The 25,129-nt window shown below is 42.9% G+C and overlaps 1 protein-coding gene across 16 annotated transcripts in view; it reads left to right on the top strand.

Moving 5' to 3' along the window:
- The first annotated feature begins 454 nt into the window (after window positions 1–454).
- Window positions 455–25,129, top strand: part of BBX (BBX high mobility group box domain containing) — a 148,449-nt gene continuing 123,774 nt past the window's right edge. For 6 of the 16 annotated variants that reach the window (XM_062003794.1, XM_062003776.1, XM_062003768.1 and 3 more), the window contains exons 1-3: window positions 986–1,072; window positions 4,402–4,474; window positions 17,658–17,746. The gene's annotated coding sequence lies outside the window, so the exon portion shown is untranslated. Of the gene's footprint in view, window positions 488–985; window positions 1,073–1,601; window positions 1,623–2,148; window positions 2,168–2,745; window positions 2,873–4,401; window positions 4,475–17,657; window positions 17,747–25,129 lie in introns of those variants that run through there. The other 10 variants (XM_062003713.1, XM_062003691.1, XM_062003751.1 and 7 more) reach the window with 8 other exon arrangements.

Raw genomic sequence — 25,129 nt, 5'->3', positions numbered from 1 at the left:
TAGCAGTCTGAGAGTCACACAAATTCTCAGAGGAACTTCACATCCTTGTGGCTGGTAAGCCACTTCAGGTGCAGGGCAGAGAAGCGGGCACAACGCGGAGGGTGGCACGGACGCCACCGTTATACTTTACTAGTTGTGCTCAATGAGCGCCCACTGTCTCTATGGAAAGCTGATGCGAAGGCTGTCGTGCTGTCGATGCTGGGCCGGTAAGGGCCTCTCTGCCACGTCTGGGCGAGGATTACTGACGGCAGCGGGCACCACCCGGTGCTCCGCCACATCCTCGTGCAGCGCCGCTGCCTGGAGCCCTTTCTCTGGGTCAGGGGCCGAGCGCCGGCCTCGGCCCGAGTGCCCCGCTCCCCTCGGGCCGCGGGGCCAGCTTCCCGTGTTTACTCCCTCAGCAGGGGCTGTGCGGATGCAGGGCTGCCTCCCTCAACTTCTCCGCTAGCCCTGCTTTGGCCTCTCAATGAAACCCGCCCGACTCGACAGAGTAAGTTACCGAGGGGCTGAGCGGGGGGCCGCCGGGGCTAGGGCCGCGCGGGGCCGTGCCCGCCGCCCGCATTCCGCCGTGGCCGTTACCCCGCAGCGCTGCCCAGGGCAGGCGTAGTTTACTCTCGCAGCCCTTCACCGGGCGACCAAAGGACAGCGGCTACAGGCGCTGTGGCCGGCACGACTTCGCGCTCCCCTCGGCACTGGGGACTGGCGGCTGGTGGCCCCCGGCGCCTATCCCGCTTTGCCAATGCCGCTGGCTTCTCAAACACTGTGAAGAGCAACCCGATGATCTTTGTGTGTGTGTGTGTGTATGTGTGTGTATGTGCGGGAGTGTGTGCGCCAGCGGCTCCCTCGCGGGCCGCGGGTGTAACAGCGCCTCTGAATGGCTGGCGAACCCGTCCCTCAACGCGCCGGCCAATGGAGGGCCTCCTTATATCCCGGGGAGTGTTGTGGCTCTGCCCGGGTTGCATGGCTCTGTGTGGAGCCGCGTTCCGCGGGCGCTGAGGCGGAGGGGCTCCGCTGCGCGCCGCGCCTCGCTTCGGCCCAGCGGCGCCCTGCCCGCCCGCCCGCGGGCCTCGCCGAGGTAAGTGTACGCCGCCCGCCGTCCCTTACTGGGCGGCAGGGAGACGGGCAGCGACAGGCAAGGCGCGGGGTACCCTCGCCCAACTCTTTCCCCTCCGCGCCCCACCGCTGGGGCAGCTCCCTGGGCCCTCCCGGCGGCGTCGGCAGCCGGTAGGGAGGCGCGGAGCTTTCCCTGCGCGGCGACTGCCGCGGCTCCCAGTCACTTTTCCTGGCTCTTGTCAACCCTGCCTTCGTTTGAAAGTTTGGGCAGGGGAGGACGGGTGGATTGGTGCCGCCAGCCCTCCGCTCGGCCAGGAGGGCAGGGGTGACCGGGGGTGTTTCACCGGGGAGGCGGGGGGCGAGGTGAATTGCAATACAGCGCAGTACATTTAAAAAACCCAACAAACCCCGAAGAAGCAGGCGGCAGGGGTAGGCCAGCCAGTGCCAGGCTGCGTTTGAAACCAGGCACCTCTCGCCACCACAGAGAGAGGCGAGAGCAGCGGCGGCCGCGGCGGAGGGAGGAAGGGGAAGGAGGGCGAGGAGGAGGAGGGATAGCCATCGGCCGCCGTTCGGTGTGTGCCTCCGGGGGGGACTTGACAGGGAAATCGCGGCAGGCAGAAACGAAACTTCATCCCGAGGGGCGGCGAGGCGAGGCGCGGCGCGGGGGAGAGTGCGCGGATCGGTATCGGCTGTCGCCGGCCTGGGGGGCTCCGCACCGCCGCGGGGAGAAAGGCAGCGGGGGGGTGATGTGTGGGGGGGCGGCATATAAAAGCAAGAGAGGGCGAGGGAGCCGATCCGGCGGCCGCACGGGGCGGGGGGTGGGCTGGGAGGAAAAACCCCGGCGCCGACCCCGACAACAACAGCGGCCGGGCTCGGCCGGAGAGTTGGGCTGTGCGTTTTCCGGTAGTCATCGGCGATGCACCCGGGGCGGCGGCGGTGGCGGTGGCCCCGGTGGGCAGCGCGGGGGGGAGAGGGCGGGCGGCCCTGCTGGAGTTTCGCGTGGATGTGATATTATGTTGTGTCAATAAGTTTAAGGTGGAGAGGGAGAAAGGGAGGCGGGCGGGGGCTGAGGGGAGGCAACGGCAGGCCTCGGCCGCGCGAAGTCCTATTTCTGAAGGTAAGTTGTGACATTGGGTGGTCGCGATGACAGAAAACTTGGCGAGGGGCGCCCCGGGGAGGGGGCAGCCGCTTCGGGAGGGCCTCTCTCTGCCGCCGGGAGCCGGATGGGTGCTCGGCTGTTATTTGCTGCTGCGAGATCGGGTCGCTGGTAAATTACAGAAAGCAGCTCTCCTCCTCCTCCTCCCCCCCGCCCCCCCCGCCACTCGCTTCGCTCTTCCTCCTCTCGGGTTTATTTGCAATGTATGAAACTTGCATGGCTGTGAGGAGAGCCGATCCAGTGTAGGTTTGCGAGGAGGAGGAGGACGGGGAAGGGAAGGGCTGGAGGCAGGGGAAGGGAGGCAGTCGCGTTAATTTCGGGCGCCGCACGGCAGCAGGTTTGCGTTAGAAATATCGGTGGCAGTCCACCGCCGCTGAATGAGGAAGGTAAAATGAAGCGATGCGAGAGCCGCCGAGGCGACATGTACGGCGGCGGGGCGAGAGGCACCGGCAGGCGGCTGCCCGCCCCCTCCCTCCCTGCCTGCCTGCCTGCTTGCCTGCCTGCCTCCTCCCTCCCTCCCTCCCCGCCGGGGCGGGGAAGGACCGTGCCCGGGTCTCCCCCGCTCGCCGCCAGCCGAGCCAGGGGGCCACGGGGCTTTAACCGTGTACAGGGCGGATTCGCCACTTTTTCTGGGGGAGGCCCGCGGTTAAAAGTTTTTTTCCGGAGGTGAGTATGTGCGGGGAGGCCAGGGCGCCGGCAGGCCGGCGGTGGTCACTCGGGCCTGGGGCGCCGAAACCATTGCCCGTCCTGCTGGTGACACGTCCAAGTCCTGCAGCCCGGCGGGCCAGCGGAGGGGCCCGGCCCGGCCGCCGGGGCAGGGACGAGGTGCCGGTCTACATGTGGCTCTCTCGGCGGCGGCGGCGGCACCTCCTCCCCGGTGGCGGCGGCGGCGGCAGCAGCGGGATCATCGCCCGGGCCCGCGGGGAGGAGGAGGGGAGCAGCAGGGAGGTGTTTGCTGCCAGCCTGCCTCGCCAGATCCCGCCGGGGAGGGCAGCTGGGAGGGCCGGCAAGCCCCCCGCGCCCCCTCCCCGCGCCGCCGCCCCTTCCCTGCCCGCCCTCCCGCCCCCAAAGGTGTTGTGCAGACTTTTCCCCCGGGAGGGTGAGATTTATGCGCTGCATTATTGCTCCTCTCCTCCCCCCTCAAAGCAAGATGGACTCTCTCTTCTCTCTCTCTCTCACTCACTCACTCACACTCTCTCGCTCTCTCTTTCTCTCCCCCCTCTCCCTGTGTCTTGTCAGCCTTCAAGATCGACATTTTGTAACTAAGATGCAAACTTGATGATGACTGGCGACGGGGGAGGTGGGGGGCGCGGAGGGGAGACGCGAAAACCTTGGGTCACGGCGGTCTTTCTCCATATTTAATACCTTTTCTTTCCACCCCACCCCGGAGCCTGGATTCCGGTGGCCCTTCACTTTGCACGGGCGGTGGTGGGCGGCGAGCGGGCGGTGGCCTCAAACGCCGCTCCCCCCGCGGCAGCCGGGGGTCTCGCAGCATTCCCCGCGGGCCGCGGCGGCGGAGGGGCGGGCTGGGCGGCCGCAGGACTCCGGGTGGCTCGGCTGGGCTCTGCCGGGGGGGCGGAACGGGCATTACCTGAAACTGTCTTGCAGCCTTGCAGTCAGTCCCTCTATCTGTTTCCCTCTCCATCTCCCCGGGTGGATCTCCTACCTGCAGCCTGACGGCTTCTTCTTCTTGTTAATTTTGCGTTGTTTTGGCTTATCCGCGCGCGGGGATTGATCGCTCACTTGTGTAAGTTCCCGGGGGTTATTGTTATGTATGTCTGCTCGCAGATGGTGGTCAACTTTCTGCCTTTTATTTTGATAATGCGTGCGCGTTTCTCTGTGTGTGCATGTAAATAATTACATGATGAATCCCCGTGTGTGTGTATGTATGTCTCTGTGTGTGCATAAAAATGCATCGATGTGTATAGAGGAAAAATAACCCACTCTGCTGATGCACTTTCTGATGATTTTCTCCGTTTGCCCAGTCCTAATGCCCTTTAAAGACACGGTGCATCTTTTGTTTGCTCCTTACGGTTTCCTGCGACTGTCATCTTGTTTTAATGACTACTTATCTGGGGTGAGGAGGAGCCAAGTTTCAAGTTTTGGGATCTTGCCTCTCGTTGGCTTTGTGGTGAGTCGCAATATTGTAAAATCATGGTATGCTGATGATGTGCTTTTTATTTGATACTTTATAGGTCACTATCACATGACAAAGGCTTTGAGACAGCTTCATCTTCATCTGTCTGTAATTTACATTTGCCTTCCTAGGTAAGTATGTAAACTGTGCACACGGAAAAGAGCTCAGTTGTTGTTGATATGATAGAGCTCCTCGTGCTGCCACTTTTTACGTGGAAGACACTTGTTCAGGTTTTAGCGCCTCAGAAAACATGTCTGAAGAACCTGAGTATTAAAAGACTGTGCATATATGAATATCTACTCACTTTTCTTTTTTTTCTTAAACCTTGTTTTGTCAGGATAATCAGCTGATTGACTTAGGGCAAAAGTTTTAAACCAAAGTAAAATTAGAATATGCACAGTGCAACACACAGGTGGAAAACTTAATGAGAACATAAGATCCTTCTAAAATTCAGTGGTAGGAGAAATATGAAAATATAAACAGACTAGGTAATTAGAAATCTCTGGAGGTCAGGAATCAATGAGAAGTTTTGCAGAAGTGTAATGCTACTGCAACAGCAGTTGATTCAGTTTTGACATGTAAACTGAGAGCTAAGTAGAATTCCATCTGTGTTCTTTCTATGTTACTGTTTTTCTTTGGGCATTGATTAATGCAGGTACGTATCAATTTGAAAGACGAATTTTAGTGACTAATTCTTGAACTTTCAGGTATATAACTTTTTTTTTTTTTTTTTGGTCTGTATGCCAGGAAAAGTTTTGACACCTCTTGAAAGGTTTGATGTGTCTTAAACTGAAGTGGTAGTTGCAGGAAGAGGTTCTGAATTTGTGGGATCACATTCGTGGATGACATAAGATGAGTGGCACTTAGGGTGCTTCTCATACAATTGCCATGGTGGTACCAAACTGCATTAGGCCCCAAAATGGGGAAGTGGGAGGTGATATTTTTTTTATGGTACTGTTGTGCGTGTAATTAAAAACAAGAAAAGACATGTATTTGGGGTTGCTTAGTATTCATAAATGTGAATGATTAATAACATACTCTTGACCTTTTCCAGACAATGTACAGCAGACGTAGGGTAAATGATGGTCCTAAACACGTGGGCTTGGAGAGGGCTGTTGAGAATAGCTGTTCTGATGTGATATAACCACAAAATTAGTCTTAAGGCTGGGATAGCCTGTGTGTGGAGATGGTTTGAGGGGAGGATTCTGCCTGTTCCCCAGTACCTGTGGCATCACACACAAATGTCTTTTTTTTTCGGATTTTGTGGGCAGTGAGGTTGATATTTGTATATGTTGGTATGTGTACTTGTACCAAATTAAATAACTGAAATTCTTTGACAGACTAGTTGTACAGGAGGATATTGGTTTCAGTTTTATAGTGTTGCTGACAAGGATCATGTTCAATGTAGAGTAACTGGTGCAACAATTTTTACAAAGTAAAAATGTATTGGGAAAATAAAAAACTGGCAGACAGACTTCAAACTGTTGCTCAGAGCTGAATACAAATGCACTGATTTCTGAACTTAATTTTCTGTGTTTTCAGGTAAAAGTCAGATTAAAGTGCTGTAAGTGCCAAGGACTTTTTCTTTATTTGGAGTAATAGTAAAATGTACTGAAAAAGAGTAGCTCAGGGACCTTGCTTTAGGTAGTATCTTCAGTCATTATCTGGTTTTTAGTTTTATACAGGGAAGTCTTTTGGATGCATGGAATTTTGATCCCTCAGATGAAGTGGTGATCATAATCTGCCTACAACTTTAAGAAAAATAGACTTCAATTTTGTGCATAGTTCTAAATGGAGGTCTTACCTGGTTTTGAACTGGCATGAACAAATTACAAAGAAAAGAAGGGTAGGATATCTTCTTGACAAAAGAGCATTGTAGAAGCTTTAGAGGAAGCGGAGAAATACATTTCCTCATAGCTTAAAAAGAGGTAATAAAAATAATGTTCCAAATAAAGGGGAGAATAGAGATTTCATTAGATTTGTCTGTGACTAGAAACTTCGTTTACTTTATTTAGAGAGCTTTTATTTTGGTAAAAGGGAAGAATATCTTTTATTACACAGTTGTCAGTAAGGTAACCATTCATGAATGGAGTTTAGTAATTCAGTCTCGATGTACAGAAAAAAGGCACCTGGGTTCTGGTCTTGGTTAACAATCTTTGGGTAGAGTGCTGGTGTGTCACAAGCTAAAAGTAGGGGAGCTGCTTAGCGAGGGACATTGTGAACGCTGCGAAAATTGGCCCATGTTCTCAAACATTTGCATACTACTGTCCTTCTTGGCACAGCAAGCTGATAAACCATTTCAAGCAGACACGATTTATCAGAAATGCAACTGGTTTCTCTGTTGAAGTAAACTCAAAATATTTAGGAAACTTGCCCTCGGTGCTCTTGAGTCTTTTGGGGGCTACTTGCCGTAAACTTGTCACCTGCAAAACTTCCATAGGTTTCACCAGGAGGTTTATTTAGGAAAGGAGTATAGAAGTCATGGTGAGAGGAATTTGGCCATGTTTATTCTCTCATTCAGGGAGGAAAACCTTTCTCTTTCATAGCCATTGTGGGAATAATTAAATGTCAGTTTTCCACATAAAATATTAGAGGTAATTGTGGAGTGATTTTTGTAGCTTTTTCCCTTAATACACTTTGTTCATAAATTAGTGGTTCTATAGCTTGCGATCCTGTAAGCATGTGAATATCTTTAAGCAGATGAAAGTCCTCTTAAATTCACTGATATAATTGGTCATGTTCAGAGCTTAAAGTTATTCCAGGTTGCTGCTGCTTGTGATCTGCAGGCTGAGGATGGGCAACGTGTCTGAAGCTCAGGCAACATGGCAGTTAGGCAGAGCAGTGTTCTGGCATAGAGCTGACAGGAGAGTGATATGGAGAAAAGAGATTTTGACCAAGTGAGCTGGGAAGAGTTACTCTTCCACTGTGCATAGTGGTGAGGAAGGTACAGGTGAGGTAGACAAGACCTGTGGTGTGCAAGGCTGCTGTTGTGTGAAAGCTGTAAACACACGTGCAGTGAAATCTGGGCACCTGGGAGGTGAAACGCTGCCTCTCTTTTGACAGTACATGGCACGTGGATTGTTCAGGCCTCTCTCTTTGAAGTTGGCTTCTTAGTGGAGGAAGATGCTATAAATTACTGTTGGAACTGAAATAAAACTCTGATTTTAATTTCTGAGTGTGCCACAGCATGCTTCTGTCTGCTGTGGCAAGTGAGATAGTAAAAACCAGGGGCCACTTTCCAGATTTTGACTTCTTGTACCCTGCCATGCAGGTGGTACCTGCAAATGGAGCCTAAGGATACTTCCCTATATCATTAAATCATACGATGCCCATATATTGTGAACCAAGTTGATTTTAAGTCAGTTTGGGTACTGTTTTACCTTGCTGTAACCTTAATAACTTATGTTTTCTTCATTGCTTTGGAGTCTGTAAAGATGATTGAAATAAGTCATATGTATTTCAAAATATTCTTGAGAAGAACCAGGAAAAAATCAGTTTTCTGACTTTTGTAGTATTATTAATTTATTTCTTTTTGTTCTGCTGTGTTTACTCCCCTTTTCCTGAGATATCATGGTCAGAAGCTTTTTCATTTTACACCGAAAGACTATTAGGACTTAATTTTTCTTTTTCTTTTTTAAAAAAAAGATTACTAATGATACAGTGTTTCTGTCTGAGAGCAACATAGTGAGCCTGGTACTAGTGGACATGTGAATTTCACAAAAAGCTCCAACTGCTGTCACCCTTCTTGACAGTTTCAGAAGTGGTAACACCTGAACTAGCATAAGGATTACTCCAACTTTAAGAGTAGCGTGTTGGGCTGCTGTTAGATTACATTGCTTTGAAAAGGAAAAAAATAAACCACATGTCACTGTCTCAGTAACAATGATACATTTAATATTTGGCAGTTGTAGGCATTCCCTTATTCATATGTGTATATCCTGTCAAAGTACATAAGCATCCTGTACTACTGTTGGACTAGATGATCTCTAGAGGTCCCTTCCAACCCTACCATTCTATGATTCTATGATACTATAATCACACACCTCAAAACAAGGAACAGTCATTTTTTTATCTCTATTTTAGGCATCTGAGATACAAAGCAGTGAAGGAGCATAGACTTGCCTGCAGTTACTTTAGCAGGTTAGCAGTAGAAGGAAACGGAATAAAATCCGCATCTGACTCGTTAGTTGTTTGTCCTTTCCTTTGGTGTACGCTACCACTCTGAAGCTTTCCTGGTAAATGCCTGTCTTGACATGTCATTAGTCTCACTGCTGTGAGACTTCTGTGCCAGGTGGGCATCTTTCACTAATAGTCAGCTTTCATTCAAAATGCTACTTTAAACAAGAAGACCAACAAACCACCTTCAGAATAGTGTGAAGTTATAGACTTTAAATTCAGTTATATTCATTGACAAGAGAGTCTAAAGTAGTAGGAAAACTTACTTAAGAGTTTTTGCCACTGAAGGTGGTATTTAAGCTGCTGTGTATATTACAATATTTATTATATCACACTAATGCTAACTTCCTTGTATTAACTTTGTAGAGTAAGATTTGGGGTTTTGTGGCAAGGCTTTTAAAATATGCATTGGTGTAAAATAGTTTTTTACAATTAAATTCTTTTTCGTATTCATAATCTTAGTGCAAAATCCCAGGTAACTTTCTTACAAAATGTGGAATGACAGAAGTAGTTACTTTGACACTGTGGCAGTATTGTGATAAGTAGGTTAATTTATTATTTTGAACTTTTGTTTCTGAACCTGCCAAACACGTTTCATCCTGTAATATTTTCAGATTCTCTGGTGACTACTGTTTTGTGAGAACATGGATTGTCTTTGATTTTAAAATAGAAGTTTTATTTGAGGAGGAAAGCATACTTAATGCTTGAGTATAGACTTAATTGTAGTAGTCTTACAGTGATAACAGCATTTTATTATTTTTAATATTTGTAAATTTGATTACATAAAAGATGAGTCAACAAAGAGGAGAAGTATGATTTTGACACTTTCCAGTGTTCATGCCTTCTCCTTTATAGCACACAAATGCATAATGTAATAGCAAGTCCTTATGAGCATGGACAATTCAGCATGTGAAAAGAAACTAGCTTCAGGCATATCCGAGTACAAAGGACACTAGTACAACAAAATTTCATTTTTTAGTGAGGGGAAGGAAAGTTAACAGGATTTTCTTAGACTACACTAAGAAAATCAGTTGCTTAGGAAGCATGGAATTTTTATTGTCAGAAATCTTTCATGTGGGTGTTCTGATACAAGGTTTTATAAAATGTAGAAATTGGTGAAAATAAGAAGCAGCATTTTATTGACCCTTCATGTCATAGAGAGCCTCATTCAGCAAAGGTGAAAGTAATTCAGTGGACTTGCACAATGTGGGATCTGTGGAACTTGATTCAAGTGGAAGTTCTGACAGGAAGCTTAAGAGTTCTGTCTGTGTTTTCTCTTGCAGAGGGGAAATGGGAAGGTGCATCTTTCTTCTGCCTGTTTTGATGGTTTTGTCTATTTTTTTATTACTATTTTTTTTCTTTTTGAAAGGCAACATATATGTAGCAAGTCATTGAGGGATCTGCTTTGAAGAAATTGTGAAACCACACTAACTGCTTGCCCAGCTGTGGGGTTACACTCCTCTTGTGTAGGTGTAGCAAGAGGAAGATTTCTGCTGTCCATGCTCTCAGGAGGGGCTTCGTCCTGCACTTCTGAAACCCAAAGTTCCCTGTGGTGGGGCTGAGTACATATGTTAAAGGCCTGCTCCTTGGTACTGCTGATGAGAGCTGAACTGGTCTATGGCAGGATTTAAGTGAGGAAATCTTAAACATGGTTCTGGGTCTCTAATAGGCTGGGTCATGGATTGTTGGCTATGCTGTACTGCTGAGTGTGTTGGCACTGCTGTTGGGTTGATGGTTTTAAACCTATACTTTTCAGTTCTTTCCCTGGTATGTGGGTTTTTTTGTGCCATTTACATAAGGACTTTTAAACACATGCCCTGTCAGGAGTTGTCTGTAGTTTTCTTTTTTGTTGTTGATGGCTTTTTTTGTTTGTTTGCTCTGTTTTTCATTTGTACCCATGTCCTACACAATCAGCACTTAACCAACTATGGAGTTGGATAAGTATGGTAAGGCATGTCACATGGTTAGGATTATATCTCTTTTGGTAGAGTAGTAAATCTTCACTCTTCATCCTGTGTGTTCTTTTATGAAGCAAATAACCCTAGGTTTTTGTTTGTGTAAGTTAGAAAATGCGTTATTTTTTGGTTGTCAAAGCAATATTTAAGACAACGACAGCACAAGAGAATTGGAGATGAAACTGAATTAAAAAAAAAACTCAAAAACAAATCTTGAGAGAATGGAAGGAGTGAGGGAGAACTTGATTTGTTGTAGCCTCCTCAGTGTGAAGTAACTCCGCAAAAGTCAGTGGAGCAGAAACGTTGTCATGTTCTGCATTAAGATCTGTCTCTGAAAGTTGAGAAGAAGTTGCTTTTTTTTTTTTTTTTTTTTTTGCAAGGCTGATGAAAAAGGCATTTTTATGGTTGTCTGTCTGTGATTTTCTTTCCACAAGTGCTCTTTGAGCAATAGCAGTTAATTTCTACTTTTTTTCCACTACGGGGTGAAGCACAGGGACATGAGTGTATCATGTCTTAACTACTGAAGAACTCAATCTTGTATCTATAACTATGTAATTGGATTCTTGAACAAAAAGCCAGAAGCAGAGCTGCATGAGCAATGTGCATCCCTTCACAGATCTGCTGCTCGAATTTGCTAGTGACCTGTAATGCATCAGGAAAACTGCAGATTTCCCATTATTCTTAATTATAAATGTGCAGATAGTCCTGCCAGGGTCATGCACTTTTGGTATACCAGCTCATAGGCAGCCCCTGACCTGAAGACAAGCAATGTAGAAGGGTTAGGAATAGAGATGTTGCTGAAATATGCAGAGTTCCTGTAAATGAGAAGAGAGTAGAAGAGCATAAAGTGTGAAAATACCATGTGGTAGATAATACATGTTTTGGCATATGTACCATTTTTTTTGCATCCCAAGTTGGTTATCTGGCTAGGCAAAGAGATTCACATTGTGATACACTGCTGATCAATGGTTGGAGATGATGGATTTGTAAAGAAGTAGCATTATCACCTCCACTTTGTTGCTAAGTACATCTTCAGATGTTCCCTCTCTCTGCAAAAGGTTTCTTTATACCCAGATTTCGTGTATAATAGTGTAAGCTCCCGGTTTGGCTCAGTTCTGATCAGTTAGTGCTCCATGCCACAAACTTGTGAGTTTCAGGGCTTTCCTCTTATTCGACTATTTGTGTAAATTTTTTTTTCTTATTTAAGTCTTTATTTGTATTTCTTCCCTCTAATTTGTTTGAAACACTCTTTCATACGTTGTATTGAATATCAGTCATCAAGTGCTCATAATATATTTTGAAATAAGTACACAAACTTGCAGCATGATCCAACACTGATTACAGAGCTATGGCATACAAATTAGTAAGAAATTAAAAATAGCATCATTAATTTCCAGCTGCTTTTGGAGGAACAGAGGTGTTTTAGGGGAGAGTTTAGTGTCTGCAAAATGAAGAATGACAAAACTGGCAATACACATATAAATGCATCTAACTATTCATAATTTACTTCCTTTGTTGTATTGATTAAAAATGGTTCCAGTGCTGAAAGAGTAAGCAGAAGCTCCAGTACCATTCTTTTAAAACTGTTGGACTAAAGAAGGAGCACCAGAACTAGAGCAAGAGGAGGAATTTTTTAACTGTTAGTATAAAAAAAAAACTTGAATAAGAGAAATAAATTATGGATAGCTAAGTGTAACTTTTGGTTGAGTGTGTTCATTTCCCATTAATATGAGAGAGAAATGCCTGTGTGTGTGAGGGGAAAATTGTCCTTTAAATGTTTCTCTTGGTAGTAAATTGATATTTTCCTTTCATCTCTTGTATGTGTTTGCTTGTGGTCATCGCTCTTGTCTCAGCATTGTGTACCAAAGCAGTAGCAGCAGAGGTAAATAAAGTCTGTGGTTAAAAGTAACCTAGGCAAAATCTTGTGCTCTGAGGGCCCTCACCACAGTTTGGACCATTAGTTTCTTTTAGAGGAAGCTTTCAAAAGCACTTGGATGCTCAGTTGCAGGTTTTGAGTTCTCAGTTTGCTGTTACTCAGGGCTGGCCCATTGCTCAGGTGGGAGCTCCGCACAAAACTTTGGGCCTGCATGCCTGCAAAGACTTCCTGGTCTTGAATCAGCAAAGGAAGATCCTGCCCTGCTGAGACACATGTTTAGAGGAAATGGATTATTTATTTATGTAATGAAATGGACTCTCAAGGATGTCCCTGTCAAGCTTTTTTGTTTTGCTGTGCCTTCTGGTGATGGAGCCAAAGTTAGTGAGAAGGTGCTGGAGTGCAAGGAGAGAAGCACTTGAGAAAACTGGCCAGATGCTGTGTTTTGTCTTAAGAATTGTTCTGCTGGCTTCGGTGCCATGGATGATCTAGTTTCTGCATGCAGCTTTGCTTTCCTGGGTGGATCCACAGGGCTGCATTTGAAATTTGCTGTTAATCGTTACTTAAGGGAGATAGGAAGAGAGAAATCAAAATGGGAGGTGAGGCGGTCATCACAAACGTCCCCATGCAGTCCATTGTAGCAGAGAAGGGTACAGTGCAGATCTTCAGTGAGGACAGTATGTGTTCTTATTCAAGGATCCCAGAGAAAAAAAATCTTTGTGAGTGGGGGATGGTGTTTTGTAAAGCACTAACAGGCTTTGCAGAGATTGAGCAGGGCTGAACGGGAGAGTTGGGGCAGGCATAGTGAGAGCAGGGAGGTTTTTACGCCTTGTATTCCCGGCCCTTGTGAACTCCCTCTCTGTCTGCTTATGTGTCTGCTGCCTTGGCATTCCAGTTAAACCTACTGAACTGATTTAAATCATGATTTTGTGCAATAAACACTTGATTTCAATTTGATGCTTTGAATCTTCTTTTTCTCTGGTATTTTTGTATTTGTTCTCACAGAAGCAATCTCTATTGGTAGACGACTGTTAAAATATGTTGCCAAATATAGCCTTTACACTAAATTTGGCACTAGTTTTTTGTTCAGAGGATACACTGCACACTTTGTAAGTGATTACATGATTTACATGCATGTACTTATATTGGAACTGATAAGGTTTTAATTGTGGCTTTTAAAAAAGTCCTATTTAATAAAGCCACAATCATGTACAAACACATGCATGCACACAAGTTAAACCAGATAGAGGTTGTACTTAAAATTGTGTATTATCCCTAATAAAGTAACCAATTCTGCTGTAACCAAATCCAAGCTTCTAGAACTAGTAGAACTCAAACTTCTCTGTTTTGCTTTCTCAGATGAGGAGGAAAGCTTGAAAGCAAGTGATCTTTCTTTTGCAGTTCCCAGTTAGTTGCTCAACTTTATACCAACTCCACTAGGTGACTTACGGAGCAAAGATATTTTTTCTGCAAATGCAGTGGAAGTTGCAACTTTCAGGTAACTTAGTTCTAGACCTAATACTTGTTCGTGGTCCTTTGAATACTTACCTGTTCATATTTGAACTTTATTTACAGTTTTGACATGAAATATTTCCAGTTAATTTTAATTTGATATAATTTGAGTTCCATAATTTTACAGTAGGATTAAACATAGGCATGTCATAATGTAAAGGCAATTAATGGTTAGGGATTTTTTATTAAAATACATTTAGTATCCATGATGTGATTGAAGTTTAGATCCAGTTTCTTTGTTCATAAGGGATTCACTTGTAACTTGCCTATTTCTGTTAAGCTGAATGTGTTTTATCAGGCAACTTCAATACCTGTTATCTGAAGTTTCCATTTGTAATAATGGATGCCTTGGGCAGTGTCTTCTGCCATTAAGGAATGCAGAGTAGATTTCTAGGTAATGATGTGGCCATATTAACCTTTTGTTTTGTGGGAACTAGACCCCTCTGTATCATCTAGACGACATAAAGGTATAGATCAACAGATAACTGTGTTTAACCTTAAAAAAAAGTGGATATGGTTATTTTAAAATTACTGTTGCAAGCTTTCCTCTGGCATGTAACTGACTTTAGTGATTGAGGGGGAAGTCTTTAACTTCCAGGAGTGGATGTAACACCTCTACTGTCCAGAAACAAAAAAAGTGCAAGTTGGTTACTGGATGCTGAATGTATTAGATGAAGAAAGAGTAGGCAAATAACAACAAAAAAGTAAATATGTCATAGCATCTCTATGAGCTAACACAGGTAAATAATTCCACCCCACACCCTACCAAAATATTAATAGCATCTAGGCAGTGTCAAAGAACTTGATAACATGTATTGACTCTGTAGCTGCACACAGTTGTGTGGGCTTTTTTCTGCAGCAGGGCACCTGTGTACCAATATCTGTGTCTGCTAAGGAGTGCAGAGTTAGACCTCAGGTAGTGCTCAGAAATGTAGAATATATCTGAAGCCTGGTGGCACAGTTACACAGGCTACTCTTATGTTACAGTTTTGTCCACCGTCTCCCCCCATCCCAACCCGCAAAGGAGTTAACACACTTTAAGAAGTGTTTTGGTGGCCTTCTCTTGCCAATGCTAATGTAAGTTTTGTGATCCTCTTTTTCCTGTTTTTTCTTTATTTATTTCAAGGTATAGGGTATTCGAAGTCTCAACAGTTATGATGGCCTTGTAACACTAAATATGAAAAGATAAGATTATAAAGCTAAATAGAAATTAGAAGGAAATCAAAGCAAACGTCAAAGTGCTATTGTAGGTCACAAATGTTAAAAATAGTAAAATTAAAAAAAAAACAACCTTCCTTAAAAAATTGAAATGAGAAAATTCCTATTACCTACACTTTTTCTTAAGAAGAAAAAAAGCCAAACTAAGATGAATCACTCATCCTGAAAGGGTCGTCATTTTCATTTTCACATACGTTTGTTACAAGGTTAGTAAGAAAAGAGTTGCGTATTTGGGCAACTTTTCTGATGGAAGCTGTTTATTGCTGAAACATTCGTGTTTTGTGAAGCTGACCTAAAACAATTAGCTCTTGTTTTAAGTGTTTAGACAGAATGCCTTACTAATATAGTTGATTTTATAGTTATTGCATTTCCATGGAATTAAACCATTCCTTGTTCTAACTTGTTTTTTTCTTCCCCTTAGACACGTGAAATGTTGAGGCTTTTTTCCCTTTCAGAAAATAGGTATTGAAGCCAAGATTTTCTCAGGAGAATTGGTATCTTTGAGGGTGTTCTGTCTGAGAAGCCTGTTACTCAGCATGTGCTTAGCAGTGTTTTCCTGCTAGGTTACACTGAAATAGGCTACTGGTCAGCCTAAAATTCTGGGTATAAAATTCACTTTAGTCTGAATTTGGAGTTGGGGTGAACTTGTACAATTCCACCGAGGCTGCTGAACAGAATTTGTCTGCGTTAGTCACAGGAATTCTGGCAAAACTAGCTAAGAGCAGCGCATGTTTGAAATATTGCTGTAACTACATCAGTAACGATCAGAAGAATGAGACACCCTCTCTCCTTTTTGTTTTTTATTTGTGGGGGAGGGGGTTAGATTCTATCACTGCAATTAAAGCTCACTTTTTTCCCTTTGCTTTGGAGAGTTAGTCAGATGGATCAATTTAGTGAAATAATCCCACCAACAGTCCACATTTAGATGACAGTTCAATCTTTTTCTGGAGACAATTTTATACTCAAGAACTTCCACAAAATTGTATCTTCACAACCAGAAGTGTTTCTACTAGTGCTGAGCAGTGCTGAAGCTTTCATGGCAGTTCTGGCTGGGTGTGGAAGGAGTGGAAGGCAGGTACACTGTTTTTGCCAGAGCACTCCCAAGTTTGTGTAAGGTAAGCTGCAGGGGAATATCCTTTGCAAGGTGTCATGTGTATTATTCACTGACTGCAAAATAGATTCTTTCACTTTCCAAGGTACTTCTTCCCCCCCACCCCCAAAAGTGACAGGGGCAACTAACCATATGTGTGATTTCCCCTGCCTTCTGCCCAAAAGGGAACTATGCTGTTACCTGGGAGCTGTGTGCCCCTTTAGGTCTGATCACTGTCATGCTGAGTTCAGCAAGCACTGTCCTATTGTCCTCAGTGGAAATAAATTCTGACTTCTAAGAAAATCTTTGTGAATGTCGTTCAGGATTCTTTAAGGATCACGTATGCTACACTGGTGTAATTGTATTGGTTGATGTGGGTTCTCCTGTTGTGTGAATGTGGGTGAAAGTGTGAATGTTTTATTTTTTTTTAATTACTTTTTTTTGTCCTTCAAGGTTTGTTGGCATAATAACTGGTATACACACAAAAAAAGTCACTTGCTAGGTATACTCTGGTATCTTGGTGCCACAAGATGTATTTTGACTGTGTTCTAGTATAGCTGAAACAAGACTATTTTGTTAAATAGATAAATGCATAGAAGAATGCATAAATTAGGCTAAGTGAAGGAGTGTTAGTGCTAGGAGCAAAGAAGAGTGATCTTGAAGTGTGTTTCTAGTAAAATGTGTCCCAGACACTGAATGAACTTATTGAAATATGACCTAGGACATATTCAATGCTGTATCTAGTACAGTTTACTTTTTAAGCTCAAATGTATTCAGAGATGGGTGAAAATACCTTTCAGATCTGCACTTTTATTACAGCAAGCAAATGAGAGGTTAGCATTTTCTTTGAGGATTCCAGAAAATCGTAAATGAAGATTGTGCCAGGTGGGACAAGAAAAAAACCCAAACTGCTGGCCAGTGCTGCAGATTTTATGTCTAGTTTGCTTCATGATCTTAGGCAGATTGCTGCTTCTTTCTCTCTGCTTCTGTATTCACAATATTCACAAAGTTGGGATGATGATAGCTTCTTCCTTTGTAAAGTGTTGTGCAACCTCTGGAAGAAAAACTTGGTACTGGATATAGCAGGACAAAAAGGCGAAAAGAGTTGTCCAGATTTTCATTCGTTTGGATTTTTTATTACTTGTGTTGGCTCTATCACAGGGTAAAACAGCAGTTGCTTTAATCATTCAGTGTTATAGTACTTGGTGAAAATTGTACAATGAGGATTCGTTTCATTCAATGTTGGTGAAGATCTAGAAATGAGGCCTGGTTCTTTCTCTAGAGAGATAGACTTCACACTGATGTTTACAATTCCATTCTACCAGAGAATCAAGACCGTTCTGTTTTTAAACAGGTATATAAACAAAGTCTTTAATAGCTTGTACTGTAGAGCACAGGTGTTATTGTCATTGGTGTGTTTCATATTTTGTTAAAACAGCATATTATTAGGGTGTAATAACACTTCACTCTCCTGTTGTGTACTTTTACAGGTATCAACTAACTACATTTTACAAATATTTCAGAACCAGTGTTACCACCCTCGTTTTGCAGATTGCAGAGTAGACCTGGGGATGTTCAGGTAAGACCACATGAGTGATGGCAGAACCAAATACAGAACTCTTGAACTTACTGCTAGTTTCTACATGATTGTTAAATTTATTATGCTGTCTACCTCTTTGTTACTAAAATATCTGTCCTCTGTATATGCACATACAACTTTTCCATATTGTTAGGTGAAAAAAAATACAGTGAGCTATCATCTGTCTATTTCAGGCTTACTGGTTAACTATTTGTGAACTTAACAAATCTGTTAGCATCCAAGTTCAGTTCAGAATTCGTCTACATTTAAGAACTTATGCTGTGTGATAGAAAGATAACTTTGTAGTCCAAAGCTTTTGGACCTGATCACTTTGTTCTTCCAAGCCAATGTCTCTTTTTAATGTCATGATGTGTGAATATTGCCCTTCACTTTTCCTATTCTCTGAAAATGGTTTTTGCAAGGACGCATGAGCATGTTCTGTTTGTGATCCAAGATGTGTGAAGATGACAGAAACATGCTTATGCTGGTATCAGGCTTGAACTAAAATGTGCTACTGCTCAAAGGGGCTTCTTAATGCAGGTTTGGTCTGTACTGACATATTTTGGAATGTTCAGTTCAGCTCTTTAGTCTGAGCTTCTTTCTCTAATGATTAGAACAAGTGCTCTGGAAGGAAGTTGTCATTGTGCCAAAGTGGGGTTTTATGGAGCCCTTCATAGTTCAGGTCCCAAGTTTAAACTTGTAGTTTTGTAGTCGGTCGTTAACAAGGAAGCCTAATGACTAAATCTATGGATCTCATGCTTTCTTTTCTTAGGTTTGTACTGTTCAGAGCTGTGGACTTCTGTGCCGACCTAGGGTTTTAAGCATGTTCCACTTTCTGAGTTGGTACACAGTCTTGAGGTTCCCAGAACTCAGTTTCACAGAAAACTCCTGATATGTTGTTCACCTTCTGATTTCAGATCCAGCCAAATGTGTGCTGTACTGTGAAATAAAATGATAGAAAGCTAAGAAGATAATCAGTAAAAACTGGTAGATCCTAAAGGAGTTATCTCCCATCCTTGCCCTACAGTTCCAGCCAGCGCTATCAGGTTTTTTTAGCTGCTAACTGGTTTTCAAGTGCTGCCAAACTTGCATTTTTTTAGACTGAGTTTTTCCTCTGTTGAGTTTACCTTTAAGACAAGAGCCATGTAGGGTTTTCATCTGAAGGAGATGAGAAAGAATTGCTAAAACAAAAATATTTAGTTTCAAGGAAAAAAAAAAACCTCAACCCTGAAAAAGAACTTAAAAAAACCCAACAAAACAAAAAATTGGGGAAATAGCCTATAGATCTTAAGGAGCTAGGCCTGAACAATGCTGATCCTGCTTGCTGTCCAAAGAATCGATTTTTATTTCACAAACACAAAAGTTTTTTGTTTGGTTGGTTTTTACCCGCTGTGGAGAGGACAAAGATCTTTATATACTTGATCTATGACTATTTTAGGGTCCAGTCCTGTCATGCCTCTGTCATAGCCATCTCCCTTAGCTGTTGCAGCTACAGGATTGAAGCCCTGCGTGCAGCTAGTCTTACAGGGACCTAATCCTGCTCTGAGATGTTTTGGCACAAATCCTTGGGCACGTGCACAGTTCTGAGTAAGCTGTTGTGACTTGGCGTCAATGAAACAATTGGTGAAGATGGATCTGATTGTGGATTCTAGTATATGAAGCAGAGAAGTTCCTCATGGAAATCTGATAAGACTTGTTACGTGCAGATGTTTGCAAATTCTGTAACCTGAGTGGTTTGGGTTTTTTTTTTTTGAGGTGTTTTGCAAGAAATAGGCAATTCTAAAGTTTCATCTTTTCTTGTTAAAATGGAAGGATAAACACTTGCCAATAAAAGGAGATGAGTAAGATTATAGATTAAATAAAAAGAGAAGGGATAAGTGACCCAGTGATGGTGGGGTTGTCTTTATACTTCTTCATCCAGTTAATACATGAATAAAGTAAGTAATTTACGTAACTACTTGGAAAGTTGCCTGAACAAAAGTTTGCAAAAGTCAAATAATATTTTTGCAGAAAAATAAATATTCTAAGAAAAAGTCTCACCCTGATGGATAAGGAGTAGTGTTTCAGATGGGAACCAGGCTGAGACCATGCTGTGATCTTTCCTTGACCTGGACCAGATGCTTTCTGGCTCCTTATAGAACTTGCAACTTGTAGCAAAGTTAAGGCTGTTCAGTTTTCACTGCTGGTGTTCAGAATGCTGTGGACAACACTGAGAACTGAAAATCATCAAGTACTTATCAGTCTGCTGATGCTTGGTAGTGCTGTTATAATCAGGTCCAACTAAGTTAACACTCACAAACAAGAGCACTTCTAGTCAGGGTATGTGAAGTGTGTCAATGCTGCAACTGTTTTTAAACCATCCTGAAGAGTGAGGTAGTAGGTCAACTCCTTAGTACTGCACTTAGACTGCTATGGGCATGTAGGCCAGCAGAAAGTTAGCTTGGATCTTCCCACTTCCCAATAGTATAAGACTATTAGAGAAATAAAATGGGAAAAAGAGGATATTGCAGGATATGCCTTAAGTTGCATTGAAGTGGAATTTCTTGTAAGGTCCTGATATTTTCCTCTGTTGTGGTTTAGGCCCATCTGAGGACAAAAGGCCGTGGTTAGACTTGAGTACCGCAGACTTAAGAATTCCCAAAGGACAGGGAAGGCTTAATTGCTGCTTCTGGTCCCGGACAAAACAGACGAGGCTACTCAGCTTGGGGAAGAAAACAGAAAATAATTTAATCCACCATCAACCAAAACGTAACCGTAAAACCCCAAAATGTAACAAACAGAAAACAACACAGAGTGGTACAATGATGAAGAGCACAACCAACCCTTTAAGACCATGTTCTCCCCACCCCTCCCCTCTTCCCGGGTTCAGAGCCTTGATCCTGGTGTCATTTTCTCCTCAGGGTGGGCGAGGTCCTTGCTAGTTCTCCCTGCTCTTCTGTGGGGTATGTCACAGGCCAGGCAGTCCTGCATGGGCCACTGATGTGCATTCATCCCAAGTGCTGCAGCTCCTCTCCTCCTTTTGTTTAGGTCCCTGGGGCCTGCAGGCTCTCCAACACGGTCTGTGGCATGGCTGCCTCCTCACACAGCCTCTTGCCTGTCCGGACGCACTCACACGGAGCTGTTGGTGGCTCTCAGTGCTGCCATTGCCCTCCACGATTTGCAGGGGTACAGCCTGCGTTCTCACCAAGAGTTGCAGAGAGGTCTCTGGTCTGGTGGTCTTTCTTCCTTCTCTGACTGTGGGGTCTGCATGGTCTCTTCCATCTTGTACCACTTGTGCACCTCCTCCCAAACACTTGTGATCACAGAGGGGCCAGATTGGCCCAGCTGGGCCAGAGCTGGGTCCAAACATCAGAGCCAGGGAACCAAATAGCTTATGATGAGGAGATGTCTGTATTCTTAATACCCAGGGTGAGGTAAGAGTATAGTGGTAGTTGGGCTGTCATTAGAAGGAGCTGACTGTATCTAGGGTGGGTAGGGCATGCTCTGAAGTTCTAATTCCCTGGTCATCCAGATTGCGGACTCCAGAAGAGAGGTTACAACCTGTTCCTCTCTCTGAGTTTGCTGTAGTGGAGATTGGCATGGGTAAGGACAACTGTGAGAAATATTTTGGTATCTTCCAGGCAAGACACAGACACACTTAAGTCTGGGAGGGATTCTTGGTACTGGAGCTGAGTTGTGGTCAGAGGTTCTCACAAATAACTCAGAACTTTGATGTCTCAGTTAATTCTATACTGGTTAAAAGGAGTGTGATGGCTATCAGAGACAACCTCACTTGTGAAGTTACCAGGGAAGCCTGTGAGATTGGATAACTTTTTATTGGAGAACACATTTCTTTTCTTCAGGTATACTGTGGCAACTTGATTTGTTGCCTGACATTTTGTCATCGTTTCATTCTTCAGCAAAAATGCATTCTGCTTATGGATGAAAAAGACATGCCTGCTGTATTTGCCTTGGCTGTGGATCGTTAATTATTTTTCTTGAGTTTATTCGTGAGCTATTTAAGCCTCTACTGGAGATTATTTGCTTGTGACATCAAGAAGAGTTGCTCCTGTTTTCAGTCTGTTGACTGACAGTTTTCCTTTTACCAAAAAGAAGTTCCAAGGGGTTAAGTTTGCTACAGTTGGCATCAAATGCACAGCGCAGTGTATCTCCACCAGATTCAGTGAAGCAGTTGCAGAATGATGGGGTGGGGGGGATGGCAAGAGAGGGGAGAAGTACTCCCTAACTGTTGTTCCATTTCTGTGCATCTGTAATGAACAGCTTAGCTCTGAGGATAGAAAGGAGCAGTTGAGGTTGTTGAGCAGATTCATGGAGTTCGTTTGCACTCCTCTGTTTTCCATTTTTTGAGATCTAGAGCAGCAGAGGTTTTGCTTAATTAAAAAAAGGAGAACCTTTTCTCTATTGATTGCAACAGCTATTGTCTTTTACACCTCCGCGCAGTAGATATGACAACTTACTTGTCTGGGAAGCAGTAGACAACATGTAAGATATGAGGATGGAAATCCATGGATCTTCACATGCTTGTTACAGTGTTGTGAAAGTTCTTCCATTCTGATTGTCTCATTCTTTGGAGAACTTTACTTGTTTGTTAAGTTGGCCATATATGATAGAGATGGAGGGAGATGAGGAGAGGAAAAAAAACTAGAAAGTCAAGTTGCAGTTAAAAAGTAATCATATGGAGTCTTATATTTTGGAAGAATTTGGTGTGTGTTATCATCATGTTAAAAGTTAAGCACTTGGCATCATTGCTTATAAGACTAAGATTATTACTTATTTTCAAAATTATACCTGACTGCAAGGATTTTCATATTATTTTTATGTGGAATTTATTTCAAATATGTGAAATGTATAAGTATTTGATCATGGTGTTATTTTAAACTGAGCTGCAAAACTTGGGATTCTTGACAGGTATTTAAATATTTAAAACACCCTCCCTAAGGTTACTAAATCCAGCAGTTCGACTCTATAAACAATGCTAGGAATAATGAACCAGCAAATACTCAAAATGACATACCTTATCCATAGATATTTCTCTCTCATTTTAACATTCAACCTGGTGAAACACAAGCAAAGTAACTCCTGAATGTTTACATTTTTTATATCTGACTAGCTTGCTGCTGAAACAAGCTTTCAGGGAAATCCATGGAGTCCCACAAGGTGGCAGGAGCTAACTGTTCTATGCTAGAGCTGTGGACCAAAGGAAAGTAAAGCTAATAAGCTGATTTTGCTAGTTGCGTACATTCAAATAATGAGCAAGTTAGACCAAAATTTCAAAATCTTACTTGAACTTCCAAATAATTTTGGCAAATGAATGAGATTCTAACCTCAAGAATCTTACTTCAAAGGAGAAATTCAAGCATCTTACTTTGTCAACAAAAAGGACATTAATTTTCACTCGGTGGTAATTTGCTTGTAATGGTGCATCATTGCTGCAAATGGAAAGCAGGGATGAAGCCATGCTGGAACTTAGCTGGTGTATGAGGTTCACAGTTTAACAGATTGTCAGTGAACTAACTAACTTGCAAACTCACTTTGACATTGTAGGAACGTTGATCACGTGGTGAGACACAGCAGTTGGGACTGAGAGACTGCAGAAGTGAAGGATTTCTCTGCTATTTCAGTGAGGCTGTGGAGATATTTTTCTTTGGAAACAAAAGAATCCAAGTGGCACTAGCAGTATCTAAGTTTGGAGATCATTTGAAGTAATCAAAATAGCTTATCCTAAGTAGTGAAACTCTGTTGTCTAGTATATAGACCATAATACTAAAATTTATTCCTTTCTCTTCCCAGTGCCTCTATCTTTCTTTAGGCTGCTAGAGTTCTTCTTTCACTTTTTCTTGCTTTTGTTTCCACTTATTCTGTGGATGGTCAGTGTTCTCCTGAAACATTCTGTGATCAGGATGTAAAGCATTGTAAAAGAGCAAGGGAGTTCATCAAAGGCATAATTTGAGACTCATGCTTGCTTAACCCTGCAGTTTGAATTCTAAGTCTCATTTTTGTACAAGTCTCTCTGGCCTGTGTTAGAAGATATCTATGGACTTCAAGGTTTTAGTTGCAGAAATAACATTGAACAAACAGTAGTAAGATGAAGTGATTGGTCCTAATTCAGTGGACCACAAGTTTTGGTTTTGAGACTTGTGAATCTCTTGATTTATGTTAAGAGAATTTATTTAAAATCAGACTATTTTTATTTTCTGAAAGAGAAGACAGGTCTGTGTATTAGGCAGGTATCTTTGGGAATTTGGACAACCGTGTTCATCTGGACAGACAATGCAATTCAGTAGGACTGAGATGAAATTGAGACGAGGTAGCTTTCTTAACTAGCAGATAGATAGTAGGAGTCAAAAGAATTCGTCTCTTACACAAAATTTCAGTTTCTGCCATCCTAGTTAGTGTCAATTGTTTGTCATTATGATATAGAAAAAAGAGTCTAAGCATTTGTGATGAGCTGTATGAGGTGAATTGAGTGAAAATTCTTACATACCTGTAGATGAAGTAGTGCTATTTCTTTTTTCTAGCAATGATGGGTGTAACTTAAGAACATTTAAAATCAATTCTATACTAACAGACCTGTAGTACTAGCATGTATTGTCCAGCAAAGTACCTACACCTCATTTTATGGGAAGGGATGAGAGGACAGGATGAGCATTATTAGCAGCTGTCAGAAAGGAATAGCAAACACCATTGTCTTGCCAAAAAGTGAGAGATTCAGAAGCGTATTTTTTTGTACTCCTATTTGCAGGAATGCATGAAATTTAGGAAAATCTTTGTTGTTAGGGCTGACCTGAATAATTTTAGTGAATGCAATCAGATGATAGTTAAAATTTCAAAGTGAAAATTGTGTGATTTCCAATGGTTACACCTTTCACTTGCCGTTAATTTGAAAAGATTTTTAGTTCTTAAATAAAAATCCTAAAATAATGATTAGGAAAGTAAATAACTAAGCAAGGATTCAGTATTTGATAAACACACTACTGGAAATCTGTTCTATGCAATTGAGAAGGTACATGATGTACCAATGGGACTGGACTGTCTGTCAGTATTTAAATTAAATGACTATCAGTCATGAATTATTAAGGAGTTGACACTTAATGAAACAAACTTAGCTATAGCTGCCATTACTTCTGTTTGAAACTTTCAGTCACACAAATGAGAGAGATTCTTCCTCGTTTTCATTACAACTCAGAAGCTACAGGTCACTTACATTAACTTGAAATATTCAAAAAACTCCACATATTTGTGTGTATGATGAAAGAAAAAATTTTCAACTTCTAAGATGAGAGATCATGTATTGCCAGGGTGTCTGTGTTCAACAGTATTCTTCAAGCATAATTCCAGTATGCTGCAAACTGTGGATCTTAATGTGTCTGGCAGAGTTTGCTA

The sequence above is a fragment of the Colius striatus genome, chromosome 1 (assembly GCF_028858725.1).
Source record: "Colius striatus isolate bColStr4 chromosome 1, bColStr4.1.hap1, whole genome shotgun sequence".
In the NCBI taxonomy this organism is placed as follows: domain Eukaryota; kingdom Metazoa; phylum Chordata; class Aves; order Coliiformes; family Coliidae; genus Colius; species Colius striatus.
This window is presented reverse-complemented; position numbering and strand designations above follow the sequence as displayed.